Raw genomic sequence first — 11,026 nt, forward strand, 5'->3', positions numbered from 1 at the left:
AAATAATATATTAAATTGAATTTTTTTTTTAAAAAAAGAAGTTAATTGTTCATCTTATTCATTGAAGAAGATGAACAGTGCCCACACATCTCATGGCTACGGCCATTTAGGGCTCGCAAGTCCCACGGTGGATTAGCATTGGGCTTGCAAACCTAGCCCAGAGGTCACGAGCCCATGATCTTGACGAACCAAAGCTCGGGAGCTTGGGTTCGTAGAGAAACCCTTTCTGAATCAGCAATGGAAGTTAGGGTTTGAAGGGCCGAGGCGATGCCTCTCCACCTCGGGCGCTGAAAGCGTCGACGACAGAGGGTTTCTGGACCTGCAGGAGGTGGAGAAGGTGCTGAGCGACGTCAAGGCAAATGATGTGGGGATTACGAGCCATGGGTTCGTGTGGTAGCTCGTGCGGAGGTTCGTTGAGGACGGGCGACGGTGCGACGACAATGGAGCGGCATCGAAAATCGGGGGTTTCTGTAGGAAGAAAAGCTCGATTGCGTTATGTTATTGTCAACACCCCCATTTTGGTCAACCCTAGCAAAAGGAGGGCAAAATCGTCATTTGTCACTATCGAAGCCAAAAAATAATTTTCTACAAAATATCGATCCCCGAATTTTTCTGAACGCAATAGCGGTCTCGAATCATTTTGGATATCCAATTGAAAAGACGAGAATTTTAATTTTTACGCGTGTCAAAATCAAATTCTTAAATCCGTTAAAAAAATCGCGCTCAGATCAGTCAAATCGGCGTCAGACCGGTCAAATCGGCATCAGACCGGTCTGACGCCTGTCAGAATTTCTGATGTGGGTCAAAAGTTTCTGACCGTTTCATTTTCGCCCCTGCTTTTTTTTCTTTCCACTTCGCCCCCTCTTCTTTTCTTCCTCTTCCTTTCTGCCCCTGTCGTTCTTTCATTCTCTTCTCTTCTCCCCTTCTTCTTCTCCTCTTCTTTCACTGACGTCTCTTGCCATCTCCGACACGCCGTAGTTGCCCACCCACCGGGACCGCCTGCCACCACTGACGCGTTCGCCCAACATGCCACGGCTCTCCTGGCACATTCCCTCGGCCGCTATCTCTCCTTCACGGTCTCGATCTCACGCTCTCTATCTTGACTCCCGACTCTCGGATCTCGACTCACGCTCGAAATCTCTTGGTCCCGCTCCGATTCCTCCCCGGAAATAAACTCGCGATCTCACCCCGAACAAAACCCCTCCATTTCCTCCTCTCAATTCCCCTGGATTTCCGGCGATTAAGCCCGAAAACCCCTCGCCGGAAAACTCGAAAACCCGAAATTCTCCTTGATCCCAACCGATCCAAGCCTCGCGACGCCTCTCCCGAGCACGGCGTAGCCTAGGCGGTGCTCGCCGCCGTCTCACGCGTCGTCGTCGCGGCACTGAGCGGCGGGAACCGCTGTTCTCGGCCGTCGGAACCCCCATCTCTGCCCATTTTCGTCTTCTCCGGCGTTCTCCCTCTCACGGGCTCGGCCCATCTTTTAGGTTTGTACAGGTCCAGCCCAGTCGAGTCTGCCCAGTCCGTTCAGTCCGGTCCAATCCAACTGAGGCGATCCGACCTAGTCTGCTCGACCCATTCCGCCTGGCCTGGAACTCGGTCCGGAACGCACGGATCCTGCCCGATCCGCCCAATTCGTCCGAGGCCCAAAGCCCTCCGCGGCCCAGCGCTCCCCGCGGCCCAGCTTCCTCGCCCCGGCGCAGTTCCCATGCGCGCGGCCCAGTCCTCTGCGAGTTGGCTCGGCCTCCGCACGCCCGGCCCAACTCGCTGGCCCAACGCCCTTTTCCAGCCGGTACGCATTGTTAAGATCGCCTGGTCCGGTCCGAACGCCTGGTTTTCTGGTTTAAACTGAAATTAGGTATATTATCCAGACTTAGTGGCATGCGTAGGTCTTAATTCGTGCAATTCGTCCGAGGCCCAAAGCCCTCCGCGGCCCAGCGCTCCCCGCGGCCCAGCTTCCTCGCCCCGGCGCAGTTCCCATGCGCGCGGCCCAGTCCTCTGCGAGTTGGCTCGGCCTCCGCACGCCCGGCCCAACTCGCTGGCCCAACGCCCTTTTCCAGCCGGTACGCATTGTTAAGATCGCCCGGTCCGGTCCGAACGCCTGGTTTTCTGGTTTAAACGGAAATTAGGTATATTATCCAGACTTAGTGGCATGCGTAGGTCTTAATTCGTGAATAAATTTGATGACTGCAATGATAATTTGTGATTGTTGTGTCGAAAAAATGAATTAAAAAAATAAAAATAAAGAAAGGAATGATAAAAAAATAAAATAATTGTTGTTTTAATTAAACAAACGAAAGCACGAATTGGAATATTTTAATTACTCGACATTAAAATCGATTGTTTGAAGCGAGAACGAATTCGGACGAATCAATCTCATGTTCACTTGGCTTTAAGGGAATTAAATCGATTAAATACATCAAAACTGATTTAATTAATTATTCGAACTTAAAAATTGACAAAATTAAATTCCGTTGTGGCTAATTTTGCTTATCCATGTGCACATGTGAATAATTGGATATGTTTTGATCGAAATCCCGCACGAATCGGCTAATTACGTAAACACGGCATTAAAAGACACAACTTTCTTGCATTCACACGTTCATCGGATTTCATTTACTTCGTCTGCTTTTGTTGTTTTGTCTATTTTCTGTTTATTTATTGTGGGTCGAGCCCGAATCCTTGGGATGCGATATACACAGGGTCCAACACCCTCTCTTGTCAATCACGGGGTCCAACGCCCCCATACACCTAGCGCTCGCAACCCGAGTGCGGAATCAGGTCTTGTTTCGACTTACTGTTTCGCTCCTAGTAGTGTCTATGTGGAAGACGACTCGGATCGGGTAAGTAAGTCGCGATCGGACATGACTCGGGAGCTCGACCGATCTTACGGCTATCAAGAGAGTCACGTGACTCTTTCGCCATCCGTTGGTTCGGTTGGACCCGACCCCCGGCTCTCTGAGCCCGCGTTGCTTTAATTTCAATTTCAGTCTTTTCAAACCACACGGTGAGCACGAGTGGAATAATGATCGAACGCAAACTAACCGGGATTCAGTTGTTGTAATTTGTATTTTATTCATTTGAGATAACAATGTAAAGGTTTATGTTGTACATTTATTCATGTAAGAATCCCGGTCGGAGAGTGGACGGTCGGAGTGTTTTTTCGAATTTATGGTGTCAAAACGCGTAAAATAAACGAAACTTAATTAAGCGATAATTAAATTAAAATGGCAAGCTTGGACAAGCTAGAGTACCGATAGGGCGTGCGAGATATAGGCTCGCATATAACAGAACCCCCGAATTCAAAATCTCGAGTTTCATAGACCATATGCCTTAGCAATTAGGTGTACCCCGTACCTTTAGACCCGGGTAACTTGCCGGCCCTCGACCTTCGAGCCGTAAAATGGCAAGTGGTGACTCCTTCTCACGTGCGTCCGTCGCGCTTCCCTGGGAAGGTGGACACTCCCAAGGTTCGTTGCATAGGCACGCGCACGCGTGCCCCAACGAGACGAAATTCGAGTGCGCACAGTTATAATAACTCAAGAAAGTTAAGGGTATTTTTGGTTTTTCACACTAATTTCGGATATTGAATGCCCATTCCGGACATTCCTAGGAGGCACGCGAATTTCGTAAGTAAGTCGGATAAATCCCCCGACCCGAAATAGCTATTTCTCATAAACCAAACGTCGGAATGAATATTCCGTACGGAATACGTATTTCATTCCCTGTCATTTCCCGCGAACCAAACATGCCCTAAGCTTATGATCATCGGCAATGTATGCATGTGATATGGCTGAAACAATACATGATACTAGCCATCCTCAAATGTCTCAATCATCACCCACAACCCCTCCTAATTTAGTATAACTCCAATCAAGCAAGAAAATCAATAACCGACAATTCTATGAAACGGGAAGAGAAGAAATTTAGAGATCTACCTGTAATCTAGGACTCCGAGAACCGAGAGAATAATGCTTCAATTTCTCGCTCTGTCTGTGATTGTCCTCGGTCATATCTTGGGTTCGAGAAAAAATGATTTGAGCATCTGTGAACACTATTCCTTTTAAAATGACAGAGATCAGAACGTGGATTTTCATTAAAGGAGCAATAATGGATGGAGAAGGATGAGAAAAGAGGGAAGAGGACGAACTGGAGCAGGAGGGTCGATTGCCATTGGTGGCGCTCTCCTTCTCACCCCAGTCGTCTCTCTGCAAATGGGAGAGAATGTGATTTTTCCTGTAATTTGATAAAATACAAGGGCACCACCGCAACCATTAGGGTCGCCGATGAGCCCTACGATTCCAGGGCGGCGACCCCGATAGTGGCAATGGTGGCCGAGATTAAGGCCATCGCCACCCCCTGCCGCTACTCCCGAAATTCAACCCCCCCCCCCCCCCCCCCCCCCCCCCCCCCCCCCGGGCGGTTTCTTTGAAAAATACAAATGAATTGATTTGGAAAATTTGCGAAAGTTAAAATAATTTAATATTAAAAATTGAATTGAATGATTAAAAATTGAAGAAAAAAGAAAATAATAATAATTGTATTGTTAAATTGAAAATAAGTGGAGTAGAGTTAAAAAAACTCCAAAACCAAATATGCCCTAGAAATCTACTTAATTTTTCAGATTAGTTTTTTACTTAACTTATCAGTTAAGTCATTTTAAGTTACTTTTACCGAACAAGCTGAACCTAATTAAGCTAAAAATTAATTTTAATATTTAATTTTGGTTATCAAATACACTCTTAATTTTTCAGACCGGTTTTTGACTTAACTTAATCAATTAAGTCATTTTAAGTTGTTTTTACCAAACAAGCTGAAAAATTATTTTTATCACTTAATTTTAGTTATCAAGCACCAGCTTAGTAGGTTTAATTTGGGCTTGTTGTTGCTTGGATGATTGCCCTCGATGTATCGGGTCACAGGTCCTAACTCTAGGGCAACGGCCCACCCTCCTTTAACCCATGACAACTCAATTAGGTTCTTTTTTTGTCTTGTAGAAAGTACGACCAGTAAATTCAGCATGGGGTGTATATTACCTCCTTAGACCGAAAAAATCATTAACCCCAATTGCTATGGGAATACCCTTTAGTCGGCTTGTACATATTCAAGTGCATTTCTCATAGCGAAGGGACAAATGGGCGATAGCGGGAATAACAGTTCTTTCAATGAGCAGCAACAGGGCAAGTGAAGCATTCACATCTATAGAACGGGAACCTCTTATCGATGACTAAAGACGCCGAGTAGCCGTGTCACAGAGATCAGACCCAACTATGTGTTTCCGGAGGCAAATAGTTGTGTTGATGCCCTTGCGAAGAACGGCAGAAACCAGACCGAGCAGTTATCTATCTTTACAGCTGTTCCTTCTTTTTTTTTTGGACTTAACCTTCGTTAAGTTCATTTCGGGGCCTTGGAGCTACGTCTTGTAACAGACTTTCGCTCTTTACTTCTATGAATATCATCTTTTTTCTACCCAAAAAAAAAAGGATTGTCTAGCATGAAAAAATGCAAACAAAATAGAGTAAAATTACCGTATAAGATAGTCAAATTTTTATGGAAATTTCATTATGTTCTCTATTCATTTTATCGAATCAAATATGGCTTTAATCTGGAGGCTATTTTCGGTCTAACTACGGTATCAAACAAGGTATCTTTAGCTAGCTTCATCAGAGATATTGAATTGGTAGGTCTTCTTTGTGGTACGGTTGAACCAATTAATCATCTTTTTCATTCTAACTACGGTTCATTGAGATTGAGGATAATCGACTGCGAAACATCACTTTTCATTGTCGGACGAGGATATTTCATGTCAAAAAGCTTGAAGAAAACCATGAAAAACTTTCCAAATTTAACTCTTTTCCTTTTTCTTTCTTGAAATTAAAGGGGTTTCGGTCGGGAAGATGGAAGATTCCAACTAACTTGTGGAGAAACATGGAATTCAAAATAGTAATTGATTGCATCAAGAGACCATATGCATAAAATAAAATGTTAGAAAGACCATAACTTCAATCAGAAGTCCTTCAAATGGCTACACGAAATAATATATACATATACATACATATATATATATATATGGGGAGAGAGAGAGAGAGAAGGAAGAAGGGGTTGCGTAAGAGGGGGTAATGGTGAAATGAGTGGCATCTGTTAAAAGAACATGAAAAGGTACAAAAGCAAAACAATATGATTGTACAATCAATCTGCGTCCATTCATGGTCACGAAAAAGCATGTAAATTTATATAAATATATTGGTGTTATTTAACGTTTATATTAGAGTAGACACACTCTTTGAATTTAGAAGCCATGCATGCAGAGGTGAAAGGGACTTTTGACCAATCAATATTTTCTGATGTCAGCCATTTCAAAATATACCAAAAATTGAGAGGAGAAAAGAATTAGGCAAATGAACCATGTTTAAAGGAGCAGGTCAATCATTTCAGTTCAGTTCCAACTTGAAAAAACTATAAGGTGTGTTTGTTTTTCAATCATTTCGGTCCTGTATCTTTTACTATTTTTTTTTATATTTTCATCCTATTTATATATTTTTTTATTTTCTTCTAATACCTTTCATTATTTTTTTATTTTCATCATTCCGTTTTTCACAACGTTAGTTTTGCTTACATAAAACCTGATTTGAGGTCCATGTAAGACATATTGACACGTGGATGCTCATCCTCATTTCAATAAAAGGAAAAAAAAGGAGAAAAAATAAATAAAGTTTAAAAAATGAAATGCCTGTGATGGCATTTACACAGTCAATATCTACTAAACTGCCGTGGGATACAACTAGAGGTGTGCACGAATATTGAGCATATCCGGAATCGATCGGAACCTACCCGTTAGATTATGATCCAGGTAGCTTGTATTGAAAATTGAGTAGGATCTGAATATTATAATACGGAACATGTAAAAATCTGTTTCGATTATTACATATAGGATACCTAGAGTCGAAATCGATATCCGAACCCGAATAATAATTTCTCCCACTATATATATATTTATATTCAGATATTCCTATATTTAAAAAATAGAATGACTGATTTAAAAAAAATCTAAATCTATGTCGATATTCTGTTTTGCGTTATTACTGATTACGGATGAGGCATTTTCGATTTTATTTAACGAGACAAAAATATTTACAGTTTGCAACAAGGTATCCGGAACCTGTGATATAATATATGTTCCGGGTAGATTCCGATTTCATAACTCAACATGGTAGGATTCGGTTCTAAAATCTTGAAACATGTCCCTTATAAGATAGGATTTGAGTATCGTGAAAAAAATATGGTACCCGGATCCACACACCCGTAAGTACAACCACCACCGGTTTTCTTTGCCAGAAACATGTTTCAGCCTGCTCCTGTCATTGGTCATCCATGGAAGAGTTGCAAAGAAATAGCGCGTACAAAGAACTTGCATGATGAATAAAACTATAGTGTTCCCTTCGAACTTCAAAATATATTATCAACAAAAAAAAATCGTTAGTGTTTCGAAGATTGTTTCTCCAAAAGAGGATTTATTTTTAATCTAAAGTTTATTTATCGATCTTATTCGCGAATCCCCTTGACGATTACTCGCGGTTGATTACTTGAGATATCGGTTGGTTGATCATGAGTTCGGCAATGTGATACATTTAAAAAATAATTGTATGCAGGAAGGATACTAATATGTTTACATATATATATATTACTAAATATTCAAGCGGTTGCTAATTTTGAACATGTTCCATGTTTGATCTACTTTTCCTCCTTTTAGCAAAGGATGAGCCAAATAAGTCAAACGATATTTTAAGAAAAATTAGAGATTCTACCATGGTTGGATGAGAAAAATAATCATCGCGATTGTTTTATTTTAGCCGTTAAATTTTATTATGTAAGATATAAATCATATATATATCCATATTTTTATAACACAAAGATTCCCTACCTATATTTTTATTTTTGATTTTTTCGGCCACATATATTTTCGAAAATGCTCGGTTGCACATGAAGATGAATTGACCCGATTCATATTATTTCCATAATGAACCGGCAAGTTCAATAAATAAAAAATCAATTAATAATTAAAAAAAATCAATTTATACAATTATTTCCAAAGTATATAAAAGGACAATAGACAATAATTAAAACCCCATTAAATGTTAAATAAAAATTCCAATTGACATCTCCTCTGCAGATTGAACCAACCTACAATCAAAACCAAATTAAACATTAAACGAGAAAAAAAGAAACCCCTAATTGACAATTTAGATTGTGTCCTCTTCGATCAAAAGAAAGGATTTTGTTTGTATTGATCACCAGCAAATTCGAATTCGGAAAAACATAAAAGGGGATCTTTGCATATGAAGAACTGTGATTTATTTGTGTTGAGCCCTCTAACAATTGAGAGAATTCCATGTCCCATGTGTTCCTTCTCCGAGTTCTCATCTGCAAACTTTATCCCATAGATGGACTCTACTCGCGTGCCATTGTCCCGAGTGAAGTCTCTGCCTTCCCAAATGAATTGAGGAATGATCCGTAGGAACATGATCAGCCCTTCTAGTGGAGGGCCATCCAAGACATGGTCGATCCCCTTTTTCTGCTGTGCAAAGGGTTAGGAAGTTTCGGTAGAGCGTTGAACTATTCTCAATTAGGGTTTCTTCTCGTAAAGTTTAATCAAATTTTGATCGCGGTTGATTTGATCTTTAAGGAAATCGTCAAATTAGGGTTTTCTTTGTTAATGTTTAAGTTGGTTTTGATTATTGATCTTTATTTTTTAATATTTTGGGAATTATAAATATTGAAATTTTCATTCATTGAATCAACCGATTCGGTCAATATTCGTCTTGGTCATTGAAGCTCGTTGATCTCCGAAAATAGAAATTTCAGAAGCATGAACGACCAGCTGGGCGCTCGAAAAACAGAAATTTCAGAAGCATGAATGAGCGAAGAACTTTACTTGGCCATTGAAGCTCGTCTTCCTCAAGCATGAAATGTGGGTGCCGGGGAAAGACAGTCCCTTTCTCGCCCAACACGTTCCCTAGTCATCCAAGAACATATTCAATTTTAGGGAGTTTTAGTGTTTGTTTAGCGTCTTTTGTTATTATTATTTTTTAAAAGTAATTTAATTTCGATTCGTTCACGGAAGAGACCGAGCGTTGATGACAATATGCTTGGTAAAAAATAAACTATAAGGGGTGAATCTTAAGGTTAAAAAATCTTGGACATGTATACGACGAGGATCTTGCGTAAGGAGCTCTGAGGATTAGGAAAAATGCAACCGTAATGGTTATTTTTTATACCAATCGTAGAAAATGAGAATAATCAATTAATAAAAATAAATATGGTTAGGTGGACGCCGTTGATGGAAGGCACAACTAATGAAAAATAAATAAACATGGTGGTCTCGTATTTCATGTTGCACGCGTAGCCTCTGACGATGCCAATCACATACGAACTTGTATATGAATTTATGTAGATCTACAAACTTGAAAATCTTCGAGCTTGAACGATGTTGATGAATTGATAGAAAATAAACTCCTCGTTATAGAAATGAAATAATCCATGTGGCACATTTTTCAGCCCCAAAACAAAATTCTTGCATTTTTTTTTTCTTTCTAATTTTTAGAAGCTTAAACGAGATCGTCACGGGTCGGACGAGGAGTAAGTCGTGACCCATGTAAGTTAACAGTCAAATGCTAAATATTATTTATTAATGATGGAATAATTATACTGAATACATCAATAAATATATAAAAAAAGGAGAGAAATTGGGAACTGAGTACTGAGGAGTGAGAACCCAACAATTATCCTCTCCTTCCAATCGATCACAGCCGAACACGTGGACAGCTGTAAAATCATCGGGAAGAACATCTACCGCAGAGGGTCCCACTTTTCTTCTTATTTTTGACCACCAATCACTCTCTGTGTCGTCCCAAAAAGAACTTCTCGCGCAAGTACATGGGAGCTGGATTAGATCTCACGGCCCAGATTTAATCAAGATTCTACCCGCATTCCCTTGGGCCCCACATCCTGACACTTTTTTCCCAATCCCACCCTCCCACGTGTCCAGCTCATTTATTAAAGTAGGCTATTGCTAAGACCAAGAAATAACTCCTAAAAAAACCTGCCAACAAAAATAATATTAAAAAACATCCATCCAAATCTTGAAAATTTAACCAATTAAGCTGTCCTAATAGAAAACTCAAGCCGGTGTCCTTTTCCTCAATTGAGATAAGTAAAGGAATAACCAAGAGTGATGGTACAATTGACAAATCGAGATTTGTTTTGAGCATATTTCAATTGCATAGGACTTCAAATTTCATTAAGAACACCTTCTAATCAGATAAATCAAAGTCTATTTAGAAAATAGTTTCACTTTATGTCCCGGGGACACATCAAGGTTTCACTGAAAAAATATATATAAGCAACTACAAGGTGCGGTATAAGAAAAACTGTGACCGGGATTGAATTTACGTACAGCGTCAAAGATCGAAAATTGCTAGAAGAACCTCATGGTCAAGTCCAAGTTGACGTCTAAATAAACATTGCTTTTAGGCAGAGGACACTCCCCTAATAAAACATATCGTTAATTTAAAAAATACAAACATTTCATATTTTAATAATTCTATCATTAATTTTTTTATTTAACTTAAAAATATATAAACTTTCTACTTGATAATAATTTTCGCAGCGACCCCAATCGAAGGGGTGGAATTCTCCCCATACCAGCTGGTGGGGGCAATGATCACGGCCATCACCCCCTCCCCCTCGATTGGAGTCGTTGCCACCCTCTCCCAAATTAGGATAGTCGGTGCCCTCTATGGCCTCAATTCCGTCCAAATTAACGGGAAATTTGATTTCGTGTTAGAATTGTTATCGAATCGAAAGTTTATACATTTTTAGATTAATGAAAAAAATTTCGTGTTAGAATTGTTTCGTGCTTTTTTTTATTACTAACCCTAAACATAAGTTAGCAGTAAGAGCATAATCCTTGTCTCATCTTTAGAAAGACTTGCTAATTGACAAAGTAGATGACTATTTATAGTCTTCT

Source organism: Punica granatum, chromosome 1, assembly GCF_007655135.1.
Source record: "Punica granatum isolate Tunisia-2019 chromosome 1, ASM765513v2, whole genome shotgun sequence".
Classification (NCBI taxonomy): domain Eukaryota; kingdom Viridiplantae; phylum Streptophyta; class Magnoliopsida; order Myrtales; family Lythraceae; genus Punica; species Punica granatum.